This window comes from Lichenostomus cassidix, chromosome 1Aa (assembly GCF_008360975.1).
Source record: "Lichenostomus cassidix isolate B80296 chromosome 1Aa, HeHo_3.0, whole genome shotgun sequence".
In the NCBI taxonomy this organism is placed as follows: Eukaryota; Metazoa; Chordata; class Aves; order Passeriformes; family Meliphagidae; genus Lichenostomus; species Lichenostomus cassidix.
Window position 1 is genome coordinate 50,615,329 of NC_139480.1, and position 22,564 is coordinate 50,637,892.

At 40.7% G+C, this 22,564-nt stretch overlaps 1 protein-coding gene and 1 long non-coding RNA gene across 3 annotated transcripts in view; one reads left to right on the forward strand and one right to left on the reverse strand.

Annotated features, from left to right (window-relative positions):
- Window positions 1–22,564, forward strand: part of LARGE1 (LARGE xylosyl- and glucuronyltransferase 1) — a 347,716-nt gene that overhangs the window by 12,685 nt on the left and 312,467 nt on the right. Inside the window, exon 2 of the mRNA XM_085048913.1 lies at window positions 17,373–19,259. The gene's annotated coding sequence lies outside the window, so the exon portion shown is untranslated. The remainder of the gene's footprint in view (window positions 1–17,372; window positions 19,260–22,564) is intronic.
- On the reverse strand, window positions 11,679–21,712 carry LOC146443830 (uncharacterized). 2 transcript variants are annotated; one of them, XR_014849321.1, is made up of 4 exons: window positions 21,320–21,712; window positions 18,608–18,698; window positions 13,932–14,108; window positions 11,679–11,859 (listed from the first exon to the last, which is right to left on the reverse strand). It is a non-coding gene; the product is annotated as an uncharacterized LOC146443830 (long non-coding RNA). The 2 variants fall into 2 exon arrangements; XR_014849322.1 differs by lacking the exon at window positions 18,608–18,698 and having other exon boundaries at window positions 21,320–21,710.

Here is a 22,564-nt window from a genome sequence, read left to right on the forward strand (position 1 = left end):
CAGTAAAGGCAGAATAGTAAAGGCCCAAAGAAGCATACTGACCACCAGCAGCCAAGGATCCCAAGGAAAGATATTTGTCATGAATAAACATGCATTAGGCTTTCTCCATAAAGCCTGAATCATAGGCATTTATCAAATGGATAGTTATGCGATAACTAGAATTGCAGCTTGAAAATTACTCAAGCTTTTTGCAAATCCAGGTTGGATTCGCAGACTGCTTTAGCCAAAATGAATAAAAGAAATGTGTAAGGGGGAGGGTGGGTAAAACTGAAATGTTTCAATTCAACATTTTCAACAAAATTTGAGTTTTGTTTGTTTTAATCTTGAAGAGTGCGTTGAGATCAAGTGAAAAAAAATTATTGTTCCCTCATTTTCCACTTCAGTTGTAAATAAAATCATAATTATTGAATGTTTTGTCTGGGTGCAGAGGAAAATTTCAAATATGTTTTTAGAATAATATTTTCTTTATTAGTTTCAAGCTATTACCCTTGGCAGTTTCCTCCCTTCAGTTACAGAATCAAAAGTTTAGAACACTAGAACAAATCACAAAACAGTTTTGCTCATTTAGCAACTTTGTTTGACAGAGGCAGAGGCCTAGAACAGCAAAGGGACAGATATTAACAGAGGTGTCTGGAATACAGTGATGTCTAGCACTTGAACTCAAGGAGCTTCAGAAACAGTGGTGCACACAGAAGAGACACAAGTCTGGCATGGCATTAGCAACTTAATATCAGATAGGGAACAGTATCTTAAATCAGAGGCCAGCATAACAAAAGAAACTCTGTTTACTAGAATTAAGATGAACTGTCAAAGCTGAGCCAGATCAGCTGGTATAAAACCCAGGGAAAATCAAAGAGTGGCATCTCAAGGGATAATTCTCAAGGGATTGGTGGAAAGAGTATCCTGTGAGAATAAGTGAAGAGTGAATTCACTGATGACCCTGCTCAAGACTCTCAAGTCCTTGTAGATTTCCCCCTGCACTGATTGCTTTTCCAGATTAGGCAAAAGGCAAAAATTAACCTCTTACAGTTAAATATTCATATGAATTTAGTGGGAAAATGTTGCTGCTCTTTGCATACATTAGGCTCATTTTTTCATTTGAGAATGGAAAAACAATGTTCAATGTTCAAAATCCATAAATGACTTGAACACCTTTATCCCTTAACATGTAGAACATAAAATTCAGAGTTTCACTGGGCCCTTTTCAAAATATGTAGAAGTTGTTCCTGAATTTTTGTAAGAAGGACCACTCCCGGGAAAGTGTATAATAACTCAGGTGGGAAGTCTGTATGCTTAAGATAAAAGGAGTAAGAAAGGATCCTTATATCTTCAGCTTAGCAGATTCACTGGTTTACCTATGTGGTTGCATTTAAAACTTTGATGCAAAGCTTGTAACAGAACAAGTATATGTAGAAGTGAGGCTCTGTCCTACAGACCCTGTGTACTGTACATCCATTGCTCACTGACTGCGGTTTTACTTTGGATTCTTGTTGTGACACTGAAGATGAAAGAGCAGCCTTTACCTGAGGAAAAAAGAAAAGGAAAAAAGTAGAGTACAGATAGGGAAAGAAAGGATTGAAAAAAACAGTATGAATGAAAATGTTTGAAGCTGCATTTGCTATCTTTAATTGAAAAGGGTGGAAAAGCTGTGCAAAATCACAGTATCCTCATCCTGAGGAATGGGGGAACTGAAGATGGGATTGAAGCTGCATAGGGGGAATATGACTTCAGTGCCCTGCAGGGTCCATGGAAGAAGAAGAAGCATGCTCCACACAATTCAAACAGCTCCTGGTGCTGCTCAGAGCACTTCTAGCAGCAGCTCTTATATGCAGTTAGGATGCTGCTGGAGCCAACATAACCTGGAGCACCATCTCGGTATGTTAAGCTAGGCTGCTGAGATGGTGTTACACTGGTCCCAGGTCCTACTGATCCTTCCAGGGACATTACACCATGATTCCTTTATGTCAGCCAGTCTCTGGATTTCTCTGATTAGAAGGAGAAAGAAAGGCACACCATGAGAGGGAGACAGAGTGCCATATGAAATGTGTGTAGCTCCAGGGTTTTTTTACTTAATATGAACTCAGAGACATCCCTCCATGTTTGCTTACTGTTATTGTTTTGACTGCACATTGACATTCAATTGCCAGAGTTCTACTTCAAATTTAGTAGGTCATGTTTCCTTTGCTGTTGCCTTTTGTCCTGACAAAAATAGGACCAAATCAACTTGTCATTGAGAAAATGGGTTCCAGTATTTCACATCTTCTATAATTGCTTCCCTTCCTTCCCTTTTTATCTCTGTCTTTTTACAGCATTTTCACTCTGTTTCTTTTCCCTTTTTGTTCTCCTTTATGGCATATCCAGGAAAATTGAAGTAGCATAAAGGAGTGAGTGAAGATAAATTAATGTGTGGTTATGGACATGCCTGTGTTAGATGATGGTGAGACACAGAGAAAATCATCCACATACAGCAAATCTGATAGTAGAAGTCAGCTAAGCTTCCCAAAAACCATCCAGGTCTACATTTGGCCTATCAGCATTTGCTTTTGGCAAAGGAAGTGCATCTTTCCATTTACAAAACCACAGAATCAGAGAATAAGCTGAGTTGGAAGGAACCCACAAGGATCATGGAGTCCATCTCCTGTACCTGCACAGGACACCCCAAGGATCACACCACATCCCTGAGAGCATTGTCCAAAAGCTTGTTGAACTCTGTCAGGCTTGGTGCTGTGATCACATCCCTGGGGAGTCTGTTCCAGTACCCAAAAATCCTCTGGGTGAAGAACCTTTTTCTCATATCCAACCTAAACCTCCCCTGACACAAGTTCAGTCCATTGCCTTAGGCCCTGGCACTGGGCACCACAAAGAGATCAATGTCTGCCCCTCCTCTTTCCCTCATGAGGAAGTTGTAACTGCAGTGAGGTCTCCCCTCAGTCTCCTTTTGTCCAAGCTGAACAGACCAAGTTATTAAGCAAGTTGCAGGTTGGAATATGTATGGTATTTATCTGCATCGCTGATGTTAAGTAAGTCAGTCTCAATGCTGGTTCATCCATGGGGGTGAAGCCCAATTTGCATGATGTTCCCATCTGCCAAATGACATTGAGGGACCTCTCCCTAACATAAGACAGTGATTTCCAGGGAGCAAATAGTGTACAAATAGTCACTTAGCAGACTGGTGATGGGGCAGATATAAGTTTATAAGCCCAGGCAGACATGGAAGTGTTATTGCTCCCACAGGAGACAGCTGGTGCCTGCTGGATAAGTGTAGGAACAGTTTTGCAGTTCAGACTACAGTGTCATCCAGCCCTGAGCTCTGCTTTGACTTTTTCCTTCCCACGTGTGATTTCCAACAGCCCACTGCCAGGCTGACATTTCTTCTCACTGCAGCTCATGGATGGATTCCTTCCTGTTTGGAAACTCCAACAGGGCGTTGTGACTGAGCCACGTCAGGGGGATTGGCAGGTTTGTACACACAGTGGGCTGGGGCATCCAAGAAATACTGATGATATCTCACATGTGAAGGCAGAAGAGAGAATGGATTTGGTAAGCTGAGGAGCAACCAAGACAGGCTTCAGCCCATGAGCCTTGGGGAGGAAATGGGACCAGTCAAGATCTGCATGGGATTACTGATGGGGAGGCAAAGAAGGATGAACAGATGAACACCCATGGGAAAAGAGAGAGATTAGATTAAGGGCAGAATTCAAGGAAGAATAATGAAGAAAAATCACAAAAGAATATCTTCCTCATCAAAGATGACTGCTATGAGCTTTGCTCTTCCTTCTTAGCACACCTAAGAAATTACACTTGATTTTCATGCTTTCATCACTAGCATCCCCATAAGGAAGAACAGCCTGTTGAGTTTGCATATTCACAAAGCAGAGCAAATCTCTTTCCTGGCTCCATCAGCAGATTCTTATCATTCTTCCTAACCTTTCTGACAGAACAGTTCTTATATTTACTGCAGGTCTTCCCTACAAATCCAAACAGGAGGTCCAGTCCAGCGGTACAAGTGTCCACTGTCTTAACACTATCCCATCAAGTGGATAACATGACTGACCCTGAATTTTAATCATTGTGCTGCCAATCCAGGAGCATAGGCTGAGTACCCCCATCTACCAAAAGGTGTGGAGTTTTCTTTTGTTTCCACTAGCCCACTGTAAAATAGAAAATATTTTCTTTCCATTTCCAAGGGAAAATATCCTTCTTTCTTCCTTTGTTCAGTGGGACCAGGTACATGGGTAGGCCCAAGAGCTGCAATCACTCCTCCACCAGCTTTGAACCTTCGAAACAGAAAGCAGAAATGTCAAAATATCTGTCTGAGGGTAGCCATGAAGATAGCCCAGCCAAATGTTTCATCTCAGTGGGAGGAAACACTGAAAGGCCAGCCTGGGATTGGTCTGTTTTATGTAGTTAGGCTGTAATCTCTTGGAGGAAGATCCTGGCTACCAGTATGAGCTTTGCCTGTTACAGAATTATGATCTCAGTTTTCTCTTTTGTCCCTCTTAGCATTTGCTTCCTCTTCATTCCCCAAGAGCATTGTGGATTTCAAAATATTTTCTTGGCACCTTCTTTTGTTAGTTTTTCCCTTTGGTGGTTTTTTTTTATTTTGTTGTCAAGAATGTCTAAAGACTCATCTGGAGGTGTATATGCAACATGAAATTTCTCACAGTTTGGGCTGCCTTATGTCTGTGTTTTTAGCAAGGTCATCTCTGAGAAAGGATTTGTCTTCTCTTGTATGCAAGCTTTGTCATTTTGCCATTTGTCTGTGCTGTTCACCAAGTTTCACTGAAAAAGTCAAGCTCTTTTCCACTCCTTGCAAATCAGGGCAGCAGCCACAGCACAGCACTATGCATGCATGAAACAAGTGTGCCTGTGGGGAAGGGAAGCAGAAGCCACCCCATTATGGCTTGTGTTTGATCTAGTCCTGCTCTGCTTTGGACACTAGGTCTTCCTTGAGCAGGGTCTTGGATCAGGCAGCATCCAAGAGTCCCTTCTGATCTAGGTTGTTCCCTGATGCTGTCTCAGCTAGACAGGATGTAACACACAGAATACCAGACATCCTCATTTGCTCTGCCATTCTGTCTTACATGATAAATCTAGACCTTTCAAAAGTCACCGACCAAATTTTAGCTCTTAATTCCAGTCACCCTAACTAAATAAATAGATCACATAGAAGGGAACATCTGCTACTGAAGAAGTGAATCAAGGCCACTTATTTATATATTTCACTTTAAGCAACCAGTTTGAAAATCTCAGCATCCTTGAATACAAGTGTTGTCTGTTGACACAGCTGCTACTCTCTTGCCATTGTCTCTCAACCTTCTTTCAGCTTGATACAACACAACAACACAGCTGAAAGCATCGCCAGCAGCATTGCATGAGGCTTCTCAGCTCCCCTCTTTCTTCCCACGCAGTCCCAGCCCAGGTAACCACTGTGCATGTGTTGATGAGGCTGTCTGATAAAAAACTGTAGCTTGAGAACAGGAGGGCAGATTCCCAAAGAGTGTGACTTCTGCTTTAGGCTTCCTTATTTAAATATATGCATGGACTGGAGGTAATTTTGATTCAAGTCCAAAAACCAACACACATCTGAAAGATTTATTTGGGCCCTTGGATCTCCTTTTAAAGTCGTTTGGATCAAAATTCCTCCAAGTTTCACAGCTGTCTAGATTTATGGAGTGAATGGTGATGGAGCAGGTGTGGTAAGAGTCCAGAACACTATAAAATATGGGAGCAGAATTATAGTTCCAAGTCGGATGTCTTTCATGGTTTAGTATGGGACCCCTTCAGGGGTAATGAAGTTCATATTTGTGTGCTCAAGGAGAGTCACACCTTGGTGATACTGCCAGCAATACTCTCCTTCCTGCTTCCATACCCTGTGCAGCAAACCTTCATGGTAAGAGAGTGTGTGTTCTCCAGCTGGAAAACTACTGACAAACCTTTTGTTTTAAGAAGAGAGCACTGACTTGGACAGAGAAGGTGAGGGAAACAGAAAGAGAAGGTGATTTCAATTTTGCAATAAAAGTAGAAATAATTATGCTTAAAAACCGCCCCAATTATTTTGGTTTTAAAAATTGGTTAAAAAGCACTGGAAGAAGTTTTTTCTGTCTACTCCTTGACATTTCCCTGCTCCTCCAGGAATTCCTATTTAGCCTAATTAGGCTCTCTTTCTCCTTCATTTGGGTTCCATAACTCATTAGCTTCCAGCTGGGCAACTCATGATTCTAGGATGTCTAATTACCTTCTTCTAGCAGATATCCTGATTGCCTCTGGTCAAAAAATGCTGATCCAGTCCCCTCAGCTGATCTGAACTGATCTCAAAATGAGTTGTGTCATTAGCCCCTTCTAATTTCATCCATTCTTTCTACTTATTCCCCTTGGCCAAGATCAGTATCACATGTGACCTGATGTGGCAAAGAACCAAGAATATAACACAGTTGGTGTCCTAAAGGGGAACTTTCCCTAACTTTTGGTCTGCACTATTTTGATAATATCAAAAAGTTTAGTTTGAGGTTACTGAGGCCCATCAATGGATCAGTATCTTCATCTCTTTCAGCTAACCACAGAGGCCAGCTCTTTTTCTCTTCTTTTCAAGGGTGACATTAAATCTGTTTTAATCAGGTATGAGACCCTAATTCAATTTTGACTCTTTTCTGGGACTGTATCCAAAGTTAATTTGTCCCAATCACATTCAAGTTTAGCTCAGTCAGATTCAAAGCAAAGTCTATAATATTCTTTTAAATTTGGGTAACTACATCAATGTACAACCAGACTTTAGTAAGAGGTTCATTCCATTCTTGTTGTAGTTCAGTTTATTCAGATTTAATTGACTGATTTTCTTTAAAGACAAATGTTCTTCAGTTGCAAGAACTAACCCTTATTTATCTATGCAGATTGTAATTTTTGTTTATAATAAATGCCCCAGTCACAAGACATCTGCTGTAGTGGGGAAGAATTGCACAGTTGTTAAGATAGAACAGGATTGAAATGTTTTGTTGATTTATTAATGGCAGGTACTTAAATGCCAGTCAGCATTTATATAAATATATAAAATACACATTCAGGAAATAATGTCAGCAGTACAACTGATAAACCGTAAGACCAAACTCTTATACCTTACAACTTTGTATACCTACAAATTTCTAAGCATCTTTTTACAACCAGTTCAAAGCTTCTAATCCCATCAATATACACTCAAAGAATTCATTTGCCAAAGGTGGACTGTGTGGTTACCTCCACACTCAACGATTAGAGAGCTAGAGATTATCAGTAGCTGGGACTACATGGGTGAGATATCTACAGTATGACCTCTTATATTTGTTCTAAATATCATTAAATTGTATTCTCACATTTCAGTAGCTTCTTCCTGTCTTGCTTTCCCAAGCTTTATGTAACAATTTCAGTTGGGCAGCAGAGAATTTTGAAGACATTCCATAGAATCATTTTCTTATTTCTCATTGCTATAGACTATTGTTTCCAGACTAAAGGCTGCAGCTAAAATGTCATTTTCCTATGTGAAAAAAAGAGAGACTTATCTTCTCCCTAGAACAAAACTGTCTCCCTATTGTCTGTCATGAATAAAGGCTGCTTTATTCTATTATATCCTCACTAATTACAGAAAAGTTCTGTGCTGATATTCTGCCACTCACCATGCTCTGGTAATTCAGTCACCTGGAAGGGGTGGAGGTTGTGCTTCAGCTGTAATTGAGACAGTCCTTCTAAATCACTGCTCAGCAGTCAGTCACTCTGAGCACAGGGCTCTTCCCACCACCCTAAAATCCCTGTTCTGATCTGGCTGCTTATGGATACAAGAGGCTGAGGAAGTGGCTTCTGTTGCCATAAGCAGAGTAACAACAGTATTTCAGGCAGAGCTCTGAATTTATGTGGCGATGATATCTGGAGCAAGCCAGGGACATGGCAGTGAATTCATGCTTGTGGTGTCACTGCAAGCACATCAAATCTGCTTTTCAGATGTGGAAGTTGATGCCTGGAAAGGTGACTTTTTTAAGACCACATAAACTAGGTCAAAGGGATTAAACTCTGGAAAATACGTTTAACCCAAGGGACTATGACTTTTTTCCTGTCAGGATTCTGAGTTTCCAAAATGGGATACATTGAACACATGAAGCTCAAATTAAAGCAGTAAGGCTGGCCTTAAGTTTTAAGAATTTTCACCCTAAGCACTGTTTATTGACTTCATTTTCTCGTTACTTCACCAAATATTATGATATCTAGTTGTGAATTTGAGTTTCCCTTGAGCTGTTACATTTCCCCATGAAGTGACAATTTTTCATTTGTCATTACAAACTGTGTCATAAAGACCCTGGCCATGGCATAGAAAGGAGATGCCCTTATGAAGATAAAATAATTTGCTTTTGCAGCAACCATGTTGTCAAAAAGAAGGCATTCTCCTTTTTGTTCATAACACTTTTGATGGAGCATTATTTCTCTTTTGCCTACTTACTATAACCTATGATTTGGAGGTTTTTACTTTTAGTGGAGATAATTAACTCATTGGCTTAGGCATGTTGACCACTGTATCTAAATTCACATGGGTTTGTCAGGTGTACAATTTATCAAGCCCTTTCGCTGACATATATGCAATGTGGTACATCCTTCCATAAGTGAAATGACAGATTTTGCTGTTAAAAGGATCAGCTGATGCAACACATTTTACTATTAAAAAAACCAAACAACTTCATAAAAGTAAATAACATCTCTCCAAGAAGTTGCTGCTACCTCTTTATGTGCAGGTGAATGTGCTCCCTCCTCGCACACCAAAAACTGGGTTAGCTGATATTTTGCCCTGATGTGCCAACAATAGGATAATAGATTAATCCAAGGCAGTCACAATTAATTCCTAACCAGTTTTAATTTAATTTTCCTTTTTACATAAACCCAATTTACCTCTGTGGAGGTGTGACATGTCTGATTACACATAGAGATGCTGGAAGCAGCCATGCCTGGAGAGGGAGAGGGAGGGAGAGAGATACAAGAGTGAGCTCTGTGCACAATGCGATAAGAGATCAAAGCTAACAGAGCTCCTCAATATTTCTATTAGCAATAATTCAAAAGAACCTGCATTTCAAATGTACCTCTGTAACTGCTTTAATTGCAGAGATAATGACTCTGAATCCTGGTAAAGAAAAAGAGTCAGAGGTCAGTTCTCTAAGCAGCAGAAATTATGGAAATTAGAAAGTCTAGTTAAGGTAAATAATCCTTGTAGCCTTCTGCTTCCTCCTGGCTTTAGAGTACTTGGTTTTCAGCTCTTGAGAGAGTAGCTGAGCAGTGGATGGTGATGTTCACTGAACTTCTTGCAGGAATCAGAGGCAGGTTTTAATACGTGCTTTAAGCTACACCATGGGCTTTCTGTTTTGCCTCCCTTTCATCACTTCCTATACCAGCTCTAAGAACAAACTTCCAAAGCTTTTCTGAATTTTCCTTTCCCTTGGTCAGGTAGGCTTGGTTGAGCACATGAGTGAGTTGATGTGCATGTGAGACTCCATGGCTTTGTAGTGATTTCTAATTCTTTAAAAGCTTATGGGCCACATTTCCAAAGCACAGTCTGTTTAAATCATTTCAGTCAACTGGAATTACATATTTCAGAACTTTGGGAAGTTTAGCTGCAATGGTGGCTTTAAATATTTGAATATATTTGAAGAGAAAACCTTTCATTGTGACTAGGTTTACCCCATGTGAATTTTAAGCAAGTGGTAAAGCTTAAATCACAGGGGCTGTTGCTTGGCTGCTGTGACACTCCAAAGCAAAGGTTAGAAGGCAGAAGACTGACAGAGATTTTAACTGTCCAACACACATAGGCAGCCCAAGGGCCTGGAGAGGTGAGAGACTTATTGCTGAAAGGAGAAAAGGTTTGCACAGGAAAATAATCATAAAAGTGACACCCAGAAGGGATATAAACATCAGAGATTCATCAGTGCCAGTATTTTGCTACGTGCTGGGATACAAAGACATATTTTAGATACTGAAGAATTTAGATTCCAAAATCAGACTTTGCAGCCCAGAGCTGCACCTGGTTGCCCATCCAGACATTAGCTTGTGCCAGTCATACTGCAGCCTGGCTCTCACCTGCACTGCATGGCTTTGATCTTCCAGGTCTCAGGAGTCCAAACACAGCTTCCTGACAAGTATCTTGGAGCTCATATGAAAGGGGTTTTGTCAGCCTGAGTGTCAGGGAGTGGGGATGGCTCACTGTGTGCCACAGCTCTTCCCTGTGTCTCATGGTCTGTGTCTGGGGGGCAAGAGCAGCCACACATCTGTTCTGTCACAGAGCAGAGCCTCAGGAAGACCTTCAGTAGTTTTACAGATACAGGGCACAGGAAATCATTTCAAAACCATCATTGCCAAACCCTTTCCATCGTTTTTCCATATTCCACAACAGCAGGAAAGGAGAGCCTTGTCCTCTCATAAGAACCTGATTTCCATTAACATCAGTGGGAATAAGGTCTTAATTAACTTAAATACCTTGTGGAATCAGGCAGTGAGACTCTCATTGCTTGAATGCATCTGTGTGAAACACTCACCACAAAGGTGTGCTTTTATTTGGCAAGCTCATTTCTGACACCCACTATCAAAGCTTACTCAAGCAGGGTTACTCAGCACTTGTCAGTCTTGTGAGCACAATGCAGACAGAGTGAATGAAATCCTCATCCCATTAAATTCCATTTGGTGGCCCATACCATAGGTTTTTAAAAACCACTCTCACCAGTCCAAAGTACAAGGCTGTGAAAGGTGACAGACACCAACCCAGAAAACCTACAAGAGCTAATGGCTGTGGCCAGACCATGTAGTTCCACACTCAGGGCCACAGGTAGTGATTTGCTGGCTTTGAATCTGATAATTTCTGAATCCTGAAGCTCCAAGTGGTACTGGAGCTGAACCAGAACAGGTTGCCCAGAGAGGTGGATGGAAACAATTAAGGTCAGGTTGGATGGGGCTCTGAGGAACCTGATGTAGTTGAAGATGTCCCTTGGAGGGGCGTTGGAATAGGTGGCCTTTAAAGGTCCCTTCCAACCCAAACTATTCTATGATTCTATGATTTTATTATTGTATTTCTCCTGTGTTATTTTTTATCTCTAGTAACGCTATTTATCTCCAATAAGATTAGGACTAGACCAAGTTAGGAAACAAGCTTTGGCTCTGTTTGGCAATGGCTAGAAGCTACTACTATTTCTCATTTCTTCTCTTTGCAATTACTCCATCAAGAGTTCTAGATGTCTTAGGTATGATTGCACTTATCCTCAACTTTCTCCATTCGGATTCCTATAAATGCAGAGTTCAGACTGGCTGCAGAAATTTTCATCTCATTGATTTGATTTTGTACACTCATGATCTAGCTTAGATCAATTTTATTAATAATACAACTTAAATTTTTGCAGTGCTTTCCAGGTGGACTGTGGAGGTTAAAGTGTTGACTTTCCTATTTTCTCACACATTTCACATTTTTAGAAACGAAGGAAAACCTATCTTAATTGCTTCTGTGCCAAGTGCTCTGTACTTTGACCGTGTTCATTCAGTTCCATCCTTTAAGTGTGTTCTGAAAAGCTGAAGGTTGTGACACATTTAATGTAGTTTTTTCTTGAAGTGGGGCATATGCATATTTTTTAAAGCCCACATGCAAGAAAAATGCCAAAAATTTTATTACATTTGGATTTCACTTCACATTTGCTATTTCTACTGCTGGCTCTGTGTTTAGGGACTAGGTTATTCCATACAGGTTCTGTGTCAGTAATGTCTATCTGCCATGCTTGACTGGCATTTACCATTCTTCTCTCTTAGCACTCTTCAGTCTTCATTTTATACCCTACCTTATACACCTCTTCAGCAAAGGAGAAGTGGGTCATCCTGAGAAAAACAGAAAAGCAGTGACAAAACCAAAGAAATTAAAACTAAATATAGAGATCTCTACCTCATCCTACCTTTTTCTGGGCCATTTTGCAGAGCCTTGCAGAAATAGAAAAGAATATTTTTAGTGGATGATGATGGTTATCTGTAATCAAATAGGCATTTACCTGGCTTAGGTACCTGAATTTGCAGTCAGGACTCAGCGCCTTGGTTCTAGATGTCTTCTTTTGGTCATTTTTAAAATCCTTGCTGAGTTCATGAGAGGTTTAAAAGTTCATTTGAACAGTGGAAATTGTCACCAGAAAGCAAACAGCCTTGTTCAGTATTATTATGACATCCTATCCTCCTTTCATAAAGGAGGCCAGATTTTCTCTTGGATACCCTTCAAGGCATATCTATTTTAACTAATGTCAACTTCCCTAAACTCTACCAGTTTTCCTTCCACCATGAACATATCCAGGCACAAAATTGTGTCTTAATGTATTAATCCAATGTTTGGCTTTCCTTAATTCTGTGACAAAATTTTGCAATTTCATTTATGAGGGAATCCCAAGGGTTTGTTCAGTTCTGTTTAGACCAGTTGTTATGTTTATGGCTCCAATCAATAGCATATGGCATTTAGTAGAATGGAGAGAAAGTATTTGCATCCAGAATTCTGAATGGGAAATAACAAACTTTAAAGTAATTATTTGCAGGGTTCTATACATCCTGCATTTTACCAGGCATGCCTTCATGGTCCTTTAATGAACTTTTTGAAAAGTTTAGAGAAAAAGTATTTGTGTTTGCCTCATGCCACATAACGAGTAGAAGTCACCAGCTCTCACAAGGTTAACAAAGGTCAGATCTTTATTCAGTATATGACTTTACTTAGTTGCAAGACCATCATGAATCTTGGGCTCAGAGGCTGACCTCCTGTGAAGGTAACCAAACTGGTGATTGGATGCTTTTAATTATAATAATTATTTCCACATTAGGTATAGGGGCCCTGCTGCCTTCAGCACTACCCAGCAAGGCAGCAAGGTGACCCTTGGCTCAAAGAGCTGTCTAAAATGTTAAAAAAGGGGCTGCAACATGCACAAGAGGGAGCACAAGATCAAATCCAGGCTGTCGTGGCTGTGTGACCAAGCATAAGCACAGGACCTTCACTCAGTTTGCTGCCCAGTGCTGCACTGCCAGGCTGCCTTTGTCCCCAGACACTGGACATCCAGCGTGTGGAGAAGGATCCCAGCAATCTCCAGCACTGCTCAGCTCCCTTATTACTGCTGGTGCACACAGAGTTCTAAGAAACATCAAAGAGAACCTCAGAGGTGGTGCTGAACATTGCAATATGCTCAGGCATCATCTTTCCCAATCTCCGTGTATTTTTGCTCCATAGCAGCTGCAATATCAGATTTACCACTAGTACTGCAGCACTCCTTCCATTTCATGTTGCTCCCACAGACCATAGGTTTGGACAGTCCTATGGAAGGAGCAGGAAGTTTGTAGGTGAGACGATTTTAGTATAGGCAGAAGAGCAAGAAAAATATTCCTCTGAGAGTAAAAAGGAAAAGTTTTCACTTCAACAGATGATAATGAGTAAAACCCTAAACGCGGCTCCTGAACACAAAGTTTTTTGCTCCCTCTGCTGGCTCTGACACGGCAGCTCAGCAGCATCTCTGCCAAAGCAGGCTGCTGGTGGCTTTGGTCACAGCACAGCTGGTGTCACAGGGGATGACTGCAGGACTAGCTACTGGCATCACTGACATTGTACCCACCCTCCCCTTCAGGGAGAAATTAAAAAAAAACAACAAACCAACAACCCTGAAAGCACAAATCTGATAACAAAGTCACAAGAAATGATCATTATGGCATTTTACAGTGTGCATCAGGCTTGCAAATCTAATCGCTTCTCACTTCAAGGCAAAATTAGTGGGGAAAAAAAGGAAGAAAGTTTGCCCTCAGTTCACTCAGAAAATGTTGTGTGACATAAAAACACGCCTAAGAATCTCACATAAATAAACATGCTGCTAAAATAATTTATTAGAAAGAAAATCCCTCCTTTAGTTGAGAGATTAAATCTATTCAGATCTCACTACGGCCATTTCTTCACTGAGCTGTTATAACTCTGATCCAAAAGAAAGATTGAGTTAATTACATTCACAGGTGATGCAAAACCAGGAAGTGTTGCAAATCCCAAGGAGAACAGAGAAGTAGTGTAGATTGCATTTAATTCCATGTAGCTTCTTGTACTTGCCCCGTAACTGTCAAAGCTGAGAAAGATATAGAGTTTGAAAATAAAACAAAATTAGATTCAGCCTGGGAAAATGCACACAGGGGAAAACTCATCTGAAACTAAATTTTTTTTTGAGGAAAGGGAAATACTTGAAGAGCTGACTGGTGAGAGATGGATGGTGGCAATGAATAAATGAGTTACGAGTCTGCAATGCAATGCACTGAAGAGAAAAGCCAATGTGATTACAAGTTATTTCCACCTGAGGTTATGCAATCATGCAGGAAAGATTAAAAGATCTAATTTGGCCAAAATCAGGCTGTAGGTTTTGATGGGGTTCATTTTGTCCTAAATGTGTGCCCCAGCATACAGAGTTTGGTTAAACTGTGGGGAAAGCAACATCCACCCAGCATGGCTAATTTTCCTGATCCTCTACATCACATAACTCAAAGCTTCAGGTGGTACACTTCTATGACTAGTGTGTATCTAACCAAAAAAATAAACAGCAAATAGAGAGGGAGAGCTGGATCCACAGGGGGAGTGACTTTAAAGAAATGACAGGTAAGTGAGCAGAGGATTTGAAGGACAATTCATATGTTGAAAATTATCTGTTAATGAGCTCTAAGAGAGTCTTGAATAATCCCAAGGGAAACTATAGAAACAGTTCATACATTATAAAAGCCCATGTCAAAGTACCAATGAACAGAAAAATAAAGGACAATCCTACAACAGCTGTGGAGAGATGACAAGACAAGCTGATACAATCTCTAACTCACATTATTCTACGTCAAAACATCACTGAGCACTCAGGAACAGGAGTGAGGCCAAATTTAGCCCTGGTAAAAGCAGATTAATCTGTTTAAAAGACAGGAGATGGTAGATTATGGTGATATGCACTAAGCTCCTGACAAACATTATCACCCAGTAATTCCTGAACCATACACATGCATTTCAGTTTCTTTCAGTGTTGACAGAGAAATTCAGAATGCAAGATGCCACTCAGTAGGTGGAAAATGTGTTACATCTCTTGATAAGCTAATTCAGCAGTTAATTATCCTGATTCTTTAAAACATGCACTTCCAGTTTGATTTTTTTACTCCTGTTTTCTAAAGATTGGGCTTCGTCATGCCTTTGCTAAAGAGCCTTCAAACACTTTCCTCCCTGCATAGGCATGCAGCCTGCAAACTAATCTCCATGAAGTCAAATTAAGGCATTCAATCCCCAAGAGAGACGTGATTTAAAACTCATCCCTCCTGTTGTTTTCTCCTATTGGCTAATTTAAGTAGCTCTCTTCTCAGCATGCTGGCTGTAGTGAATTCCGTTCCTTAGCACCCAACCCTCCAAAGTGTAGTTAAATCAGGAATGAAGGGTTTGAAAGGCAGGCACTGCAATGTTCAGTGTTTGCAGTGGAAATACTTTCATGGATCTGTGCCCCAGGCTTTGCCACCCTAAAAAAAGACAACCCTAACTGTACATACCTATCCTACTATATGGATCTTCACTTCTCCACACCAAGATATCAGGAGTGTTGTATTACCTGTTGTTTCCTCTAAATCTGAGACCTTGCTTTATGGACTATCCCATTTCAAGTTATAAAGAAGGTATTTAATGCAACTATTAAGAGCTGGTCTAATAGATTACTGGATAGTGACCCTAGACAGGAGCTAATGAATTATGAAGAGGGTGAAGTAAATTCTGACATGTTATGAATGGGTGCAGTGACATCAGGTTCATAGCTAGTCAGTTTTAAATCAGGGAGAGGTTGGGCCTCTGCTTATTTTGTGGATCCTAGAAAAGAACTGTTGTTCTGGGAATCACCACAATATTAAGAAATATACAAAAAATTGGCAGGGCTTGCCATGGATCTACCAGACAGGGCAAGAGTGGGTCATTAACTGAAGTAATAACCTATTCAACCGGAAATACCTTAGAGAATTATTTGACTGAAACCTACTAAGAGAACTAGTTCCTCCATGGTTCTGCAGATGAATGAGGCAGCTGGAAAACCTCAGCAGTAGAAGTAAAGAATCAGGAATCCTTGGTGGGGTATACAAAGTCAAGTTCTTCACAGGCAAACGAGTAAGCTTTGGGCGTGAGGCAAAATAAAACTGCAGGATTTTATAGGTGATGTTTTGATTAACTGTGGGACTAACCAAGCTCAAAGGAAGCCAATCTGGAGGCAGTTCAGAGGCACCACAGTTGGGAGACTTAGCCAGCTGGTCAGATTGACAGACAGCTAGGGAAGTGATTCAGCCCAGCTAAGGTCTGAATCACCCTCTACAAGTGCCAAGCTTTTGATTTAGATCTTAGGTAAGACTGACTCACTCCCTGAAGGTGCCTTTCTCCAAAAGCTGTAGAGGACCCATGGAACAGAAGGGGCAAAAAGACAACTGGAAGAATTGGGTCTACCCATAACTCATTTTTGTTGCAACATGTCCCAAATAGCTGAGCCTGAGGATAAGTTGCCTGCATGATGGGAGTCTGGAAAGGATTTGTGCAGGTGCTGGCTCAGAGAATGTGGTGCTTTCCTGTGACACAAAGCCATGACAAGGGAAGCTCCAGAGAAGTTATATCCCAACAGAGGGAAGCACATGATACCAGTTTTCAGGTACCTGAATACACCAGCCTGATGAGTTTTCCACTAGGACTAGCTTACAAGGATTGCATGAATACCAAAATTACCATATACATTTGGCAATTTTATAGCTATTACTAAGCTTGTGTATTTCAACTGACTCTGAGTAAACAACCCAGAACAGCTTATACCTTGCTAATCCAAAACCAGTACTTGGTATTTATTCTTTATCTAAGGAAGAACTATTTAGTTGCTTTTAACTATTTAAGAGATAAGGATTTTTGCCTTTACATATCTTTCTCTCTTGATGCTATGTGTTTTTAAAAGCTATTGGGTGAAACATACACTGCAGAATGTGGAAAGTGGATCTTCCTACTTAGTCCTGTCCTTACTATAGTGCTGATTAGTTATTAATGCTATTGTGAAACTGGTTTTATTACTGTTTATGAGATGCCACAAGGCTCTTGGATGGAAAAGACAATGACCTTGTAAAATTTTTGTTTGGATAGTGTATAAACTATATAGTTGACAGTCAAGTCCAGGAATTAAAAATTGCCTTTTACCTGTTCCACGAAGAGAGATACTACACAAAAATTATTTCCCAATTATTTCTGCAGATAAAACTCATTATGACTTTCTCAATTCTTAATCAATACTTTAAAGGCCCTCTGTTTTATAGAACATCTCATCAATATTTTATTTATTTTAATAATTTATCCTTTATTACAGAACCAGATGGAGCCTGCGGCATACTTGTCCTCAAGAAACCAGAACAAGGAGGAGAAGGTGCCCAGAATCTGCATCACCTGGGACTGAAGACTCGCATTTTCCTCTCTCCTGTCCATATGTTAGCCAAGTCTTGGGTTCAGCCACAGGAACTAACCGTATCCAGTGGTTCTGCAGTTACACTGTCACCTTGGGATGGCAGGCTTGTGGAGAAGAGATTGTTCTGCTCTCCTTAATACTGATTCCTAACTGTGGGAAATGCCACCTGTTCCTGCTGAATGGCTCACATCTCTCAGGAGACCTTAACATCATTTGCCACATTTCCCTGGGTGCTCTCTGGACTTGGGGGAAAGGAGTAAAGTGTTGTGATGAAAAGGTCCATCACATTTTTTTCTCTGAAGCTGGGAAGCAGAGTGACAATCATCTCATCTGAAGGGCCTTGGCCCTCTTCTGCATGTATTTGTAAACATGTGTCATCCCAATCAAGAAAAGGGATTTTTATTATTTTATTTGAGGAGTGGATCTGAACTGAGGAGGAGGTGAAACTGATGGAGTAAACAAAGTAAACAAAGACAATAGACAATAGAGCAGCAAAAGAGAGCTGGAAATAGAAAATGCAGAAGACAACAAAAAATCAGCCCAACTAGACAGGTTGCTAGAGGTAAGCTGTTGAGAGAAATATGTTCAAATAGTTTTGTATCACAGGGAAGTCAGATTAAATACAAAAACAGTAGAGTACGAAAGAAATTGCATAGTATATAACAGGAACAGATATAAAGAAGGGGGGAAAAAAGCAAGGGGAAGGAAAAGAAAGACCTAAAGCAAGTGAGACAGAATAAGCACATCACTTCTGATAGTTTTGCTGTGTAGAACAACTAATATTGGTTCCTTGTAAAACAGGCAAATAGGCAGACAGAAGGTAAGATTGGACTGATGATATTCTTCCCTCCCAGGCGCAGATTCATCCCCCTGGTAGTTAGATGCCTGACTGTGCTCCCTAAAGCCTGGACTATTATTGCCTTAAAATCACTCTGTAATCAATGACTAGAAAGACAGTACCTCCAGGAGGGAATTGAGACCATCCATCTCTCACTTTTGACTGGAAGGACTCCAGGGTGATGAGAAGCCACATCTCAGTCCTGTGCCTACCTCTCAAGCAATCTTCCTTGCTACCCACAAGCCTTAACCTCTGTGCCCCTCGGTTTATTTATGTATAGAGCCCTAATCTGCATACTCACAGCCATTTCTCATCCTCAGAGCAAAGGCTGCAGCAAAGTCCTTTGCCAGGGCACAATGGAGCTGTGCATGCTGCCACTGCATCTGTTGAACCTTTTTTGTGAAGAAATATAACATTTCAGTGGGTGCATCTGCTGATACATGTCAGTCACAGCCTGGAGTGGTACATCCCCCACACTACATTATGAACTCAGCTCCTTAGACCTCAGCCTTGAACAACAGCACCTGAGTTAAGTTCCTCTTGAGCTTCTCAGAAACTGTGTCTGCTCCCAGAAACTTGAGCTATCTAATGAGCTCTTGTTTTTTAACAAACACCCCTAGAAACTTATTTTTCTTGCCTGAATAACAACATATTTGAACTTCCAAAGCAAGTTACTGGCCCGAGCTACAACCAGGATGGAAAATCATTACAACTAGAGTCAATTCTCTTGCAAACGTATAAACAGTGGTCCTAAGTGATACCCTTGGAACTCTCCTGCCCTGCAGCAGCTGCGACCAACAATCTCCACCTGAGTGCGGCTTCCCAAGCTCACAAACTTTCAAGTCTGCTGTACTCAGAGGACTGCTGATGACAGAGCCTGGGCTGACACCACGATTCCTCAAGGCTCAACCCTTCACCTGTTGAGATGCTGAGAAGTTGCAAAGGCATCCATTGTAAGTACCTCACAACCTGAGGGGAATTTTTCACATATATATACTTTGCACATAGTCCCTGAGTTTTGTGTGCATGTGAGTGTGAATATGCTATAGCAAATGTAGTATGAATGTTGCTCTCTTGGATTCTTAAGTACATTAGATTGGTAAGTTACATCTATAAGTGAGTTGCTGTTATGCTTAAGTAAATTCTATAGAATCTTTTGTTAAGTTGTTTAAATTATGCTATTGATTAAGTGCTGTTAGGTTTAAATGCTGTTGAAACCTTTCAGTCTAAACCATTAGTCAATTCTGCAGCTAAGTTTGTGGCCAAGTTTGGCAAGAGGATCCACTATGAACCTCCTGACTCAATGTGAGGGTCTCCCTTATTCCTTTTTATTCTTACACTTTCCCATCCTTACCTTTTTCCCATCCCCATCCTTCACATACAGCACTTCTGGGTGATTTTCCTTCTAGATTGATTGATTTTACATTTCAGTCTGACTTTTCTCTGTGTGCTTTAACCATCTAGTAAGTAGTCAAGAATGAACCTTGACAATGAACTTCATTGTGCTCTAACTTTCATATTAAACCTGCTTGTTCTGATACCTTTGCTGGTGAATCTCTGAGCAACCTGAACCACTAATTCATGACCCAACCTAAGAGGCTCTCCAATTAGACCAACTCAAGGCTTCTCTAGAGCCAGAGAAGGCTACATACATCCAACTCTGCTGTGGCAGGAGAGCTGTAATTGGGACTAGAAGAAAGCAAGCCAGTCCCCTGTGCTTTCTGAACTTGTTCAGGACTTAAGCACTTTCCAGCTGCTTGAAAATGTAGCTGCCACCAATCCCACTAAGTTTGGGTATTGCACATATTGCACATTTCCCCTTCAACAGCTCCATCCCTTGCAACAAAATGCTTCATTAGAGTCACTGAGCTTAGCGGAGCAGCAAAGTTATTCTTTCACTTGTCCTTTCCCCATCCACCACCCGAGCCTCAGAGCATTTTAAGTCACAACACATGAGACCAGTCAGATGCTGACATGGTGTGACAAGCTTTGCTTCTGTGGTGTCTCCTTTGTTTAAAACCCCGTTGATTACGTTTTCTTCTAAAACACAGGATGATTTCCAACTTTACACCTACAGAATGATTCATTTGACTTCTGAGTCCTCTGAAAGCTTATGGAGATACCCTCCCAGCATCCCCTCAAAGGGAAGAGGCTAAAAAGGGGGTGAACATAGTTATTTCTTTTGCTTTCAGAAGTTAAGAGCAAACTCAAGCTTGATAAAGGCTCTCCTTGTGCTTAGTGGAGGGTTTATTAAGATGAAGCAATTGAAGTCAATGTTCAATTTAGTCTTAATAATGTAGATGTCTTCCGGCTCCCTTGAGACCTGCCGTGCTAGAGGCACATGATAGCAGTGGTTTTCACAGCACCGAGGGTAAATGTATGCAAATCCCTACATCATTCAGATTAGACCAGTGCTAAGTGGAAGCAAAATGGGTTATTCTGGATCTAATTCTCACAGAAGCAAAGAAAACATCCATGCAGACAAAGGCTCAGTTCTTCTAATAAGAAAAGGGCCTGGTGAAATAGCAAAGATGCAAAAGCTAACCACCTGTTTACCCATTAGACATAGAAAGGATTAATTTACCTTTGAGTAAAAGAGGCTCAGAGGACAGAAAATATTCATGGCCATGAAAAAGGTTGTAAAACAGATCTACCTGTAGAATATCTATTGTTTACAATATGTCTGGCTAAGGACAATACACAGACAGAAAGGAATTCCCTGCCCCAAAGAACCTACAGTCTAATATTGGTACTTTCATGGCTAAATATTTTTTAAAAAATCTCTATGGTAACAGAATTTCACAGCTTTAAAGAACACAGTGAAAGTGTAGTGCCTAAATCTATTTATAGAGATGTGTAGGAAACACAGTTAAGGAGAGAGACAGTATATTAATGGGAATGGCTTGGCTATTGAATTTCTGGAATTCAGCACCAAAATGAAAGAGCCTCGAGGGAGGAAAGGATCAGTAATTCAATAAGGACTGAAGAGTTCAGAAGGGTATGCAAATAATACCTTTTACTCAAAGACAGATTTCATCTGTACTGCGACGCATCCATCTGAGACATTTCCACTCCAAAATTTCCTCCCTTAACCTTACAGTTCAAAGAGCTTCTGGGCAATATCAGTCAAGTGTGGTGAATTGGTCGACCTTGAGCAATGTGCTGTTCACAAGCAGCTCAAACAGGTCTTGGGCAGGGCTCTGTGACGTGACTTACAGGGAGAGGCAGAAGGGAGAACTGTGGAGTCTGGCTAGTGGATTATCTGAAAGGAGCACAGGGAAGTGATGCCAGTATCACTGGTCTACCTGGGACTTCTCACAAAGAAATAGAGAGATGCCCTGTGAGCCATCCACCTCTGAGCTGCTTTTGATGTACCCTTCTACTCCCCTCAGCCCTCTGTGAGCTGTAATGTGTGTCAGGATTTTACAAAATTCTGCAGTGCAGCTTGCAGGATCAATGGAACTGACCCATCTCTTGTGGTCTGCTTCACAGAACAGGCTCAGAGACTATCTTCTTCTGTTCCCCTGGACATAATGCTCTTTTATTTGGCAAAAGGAATGAAAATTAAGAGGATTTTAAGGAAAAGGGTGAGCTGCACCACTTCAGGGGGAAAAAAAGACAAAAGTAAAAGGATAAGAAAAAACAGGATTTTAAGAGTCTAAGAGAGAAATGGGCATCTGTGTGGTGGAAATGGAAAAAGCTGCAATTGCCCAGAGCTCATCCTAAACTTTCCTTGAAGTCCAGCTGTCTGGGCTCAGGGTCAATTTTGCTAAAGCCACTACTCTCTGACCTTGAAGTTATGAAAGAACTCTTTGAGAAGCTTTTGTGGAAGCCTTCCATGGCCCATCATCACATTCTTTGTGGCCAGAAAGTTACTCACAAAGTTAGAAAAGATATTTTGCCCCTTTCCCAATAAAATGAGATAAATAGTTGATTTAATGATGTAATGACATCTCCCAGTCTGGTAAATTTATCATTGAAAAGTTTTGATGGAAAGTGCTATTTTTACTGCAGTCAGAATATTTACCTAAAGAATCACTGTTAATCAAATTCTCTTAGAAAGAAATACGAGTCAACAAGCTAATTTTTTCATATAAATTATCTTTTTCCAGAGAAAAATGTACTCCTTTTTCTTTAATGAAAAGCTTTCATTTTAGGTTGCTTTTAATGCATTGTTTCCAATTGACAAACTCCTCTCTGAAGTAGAAATTCGTATCAGTCCCCAGGCTCATGATTGTGTAGTTTAAAGTAGTGACTG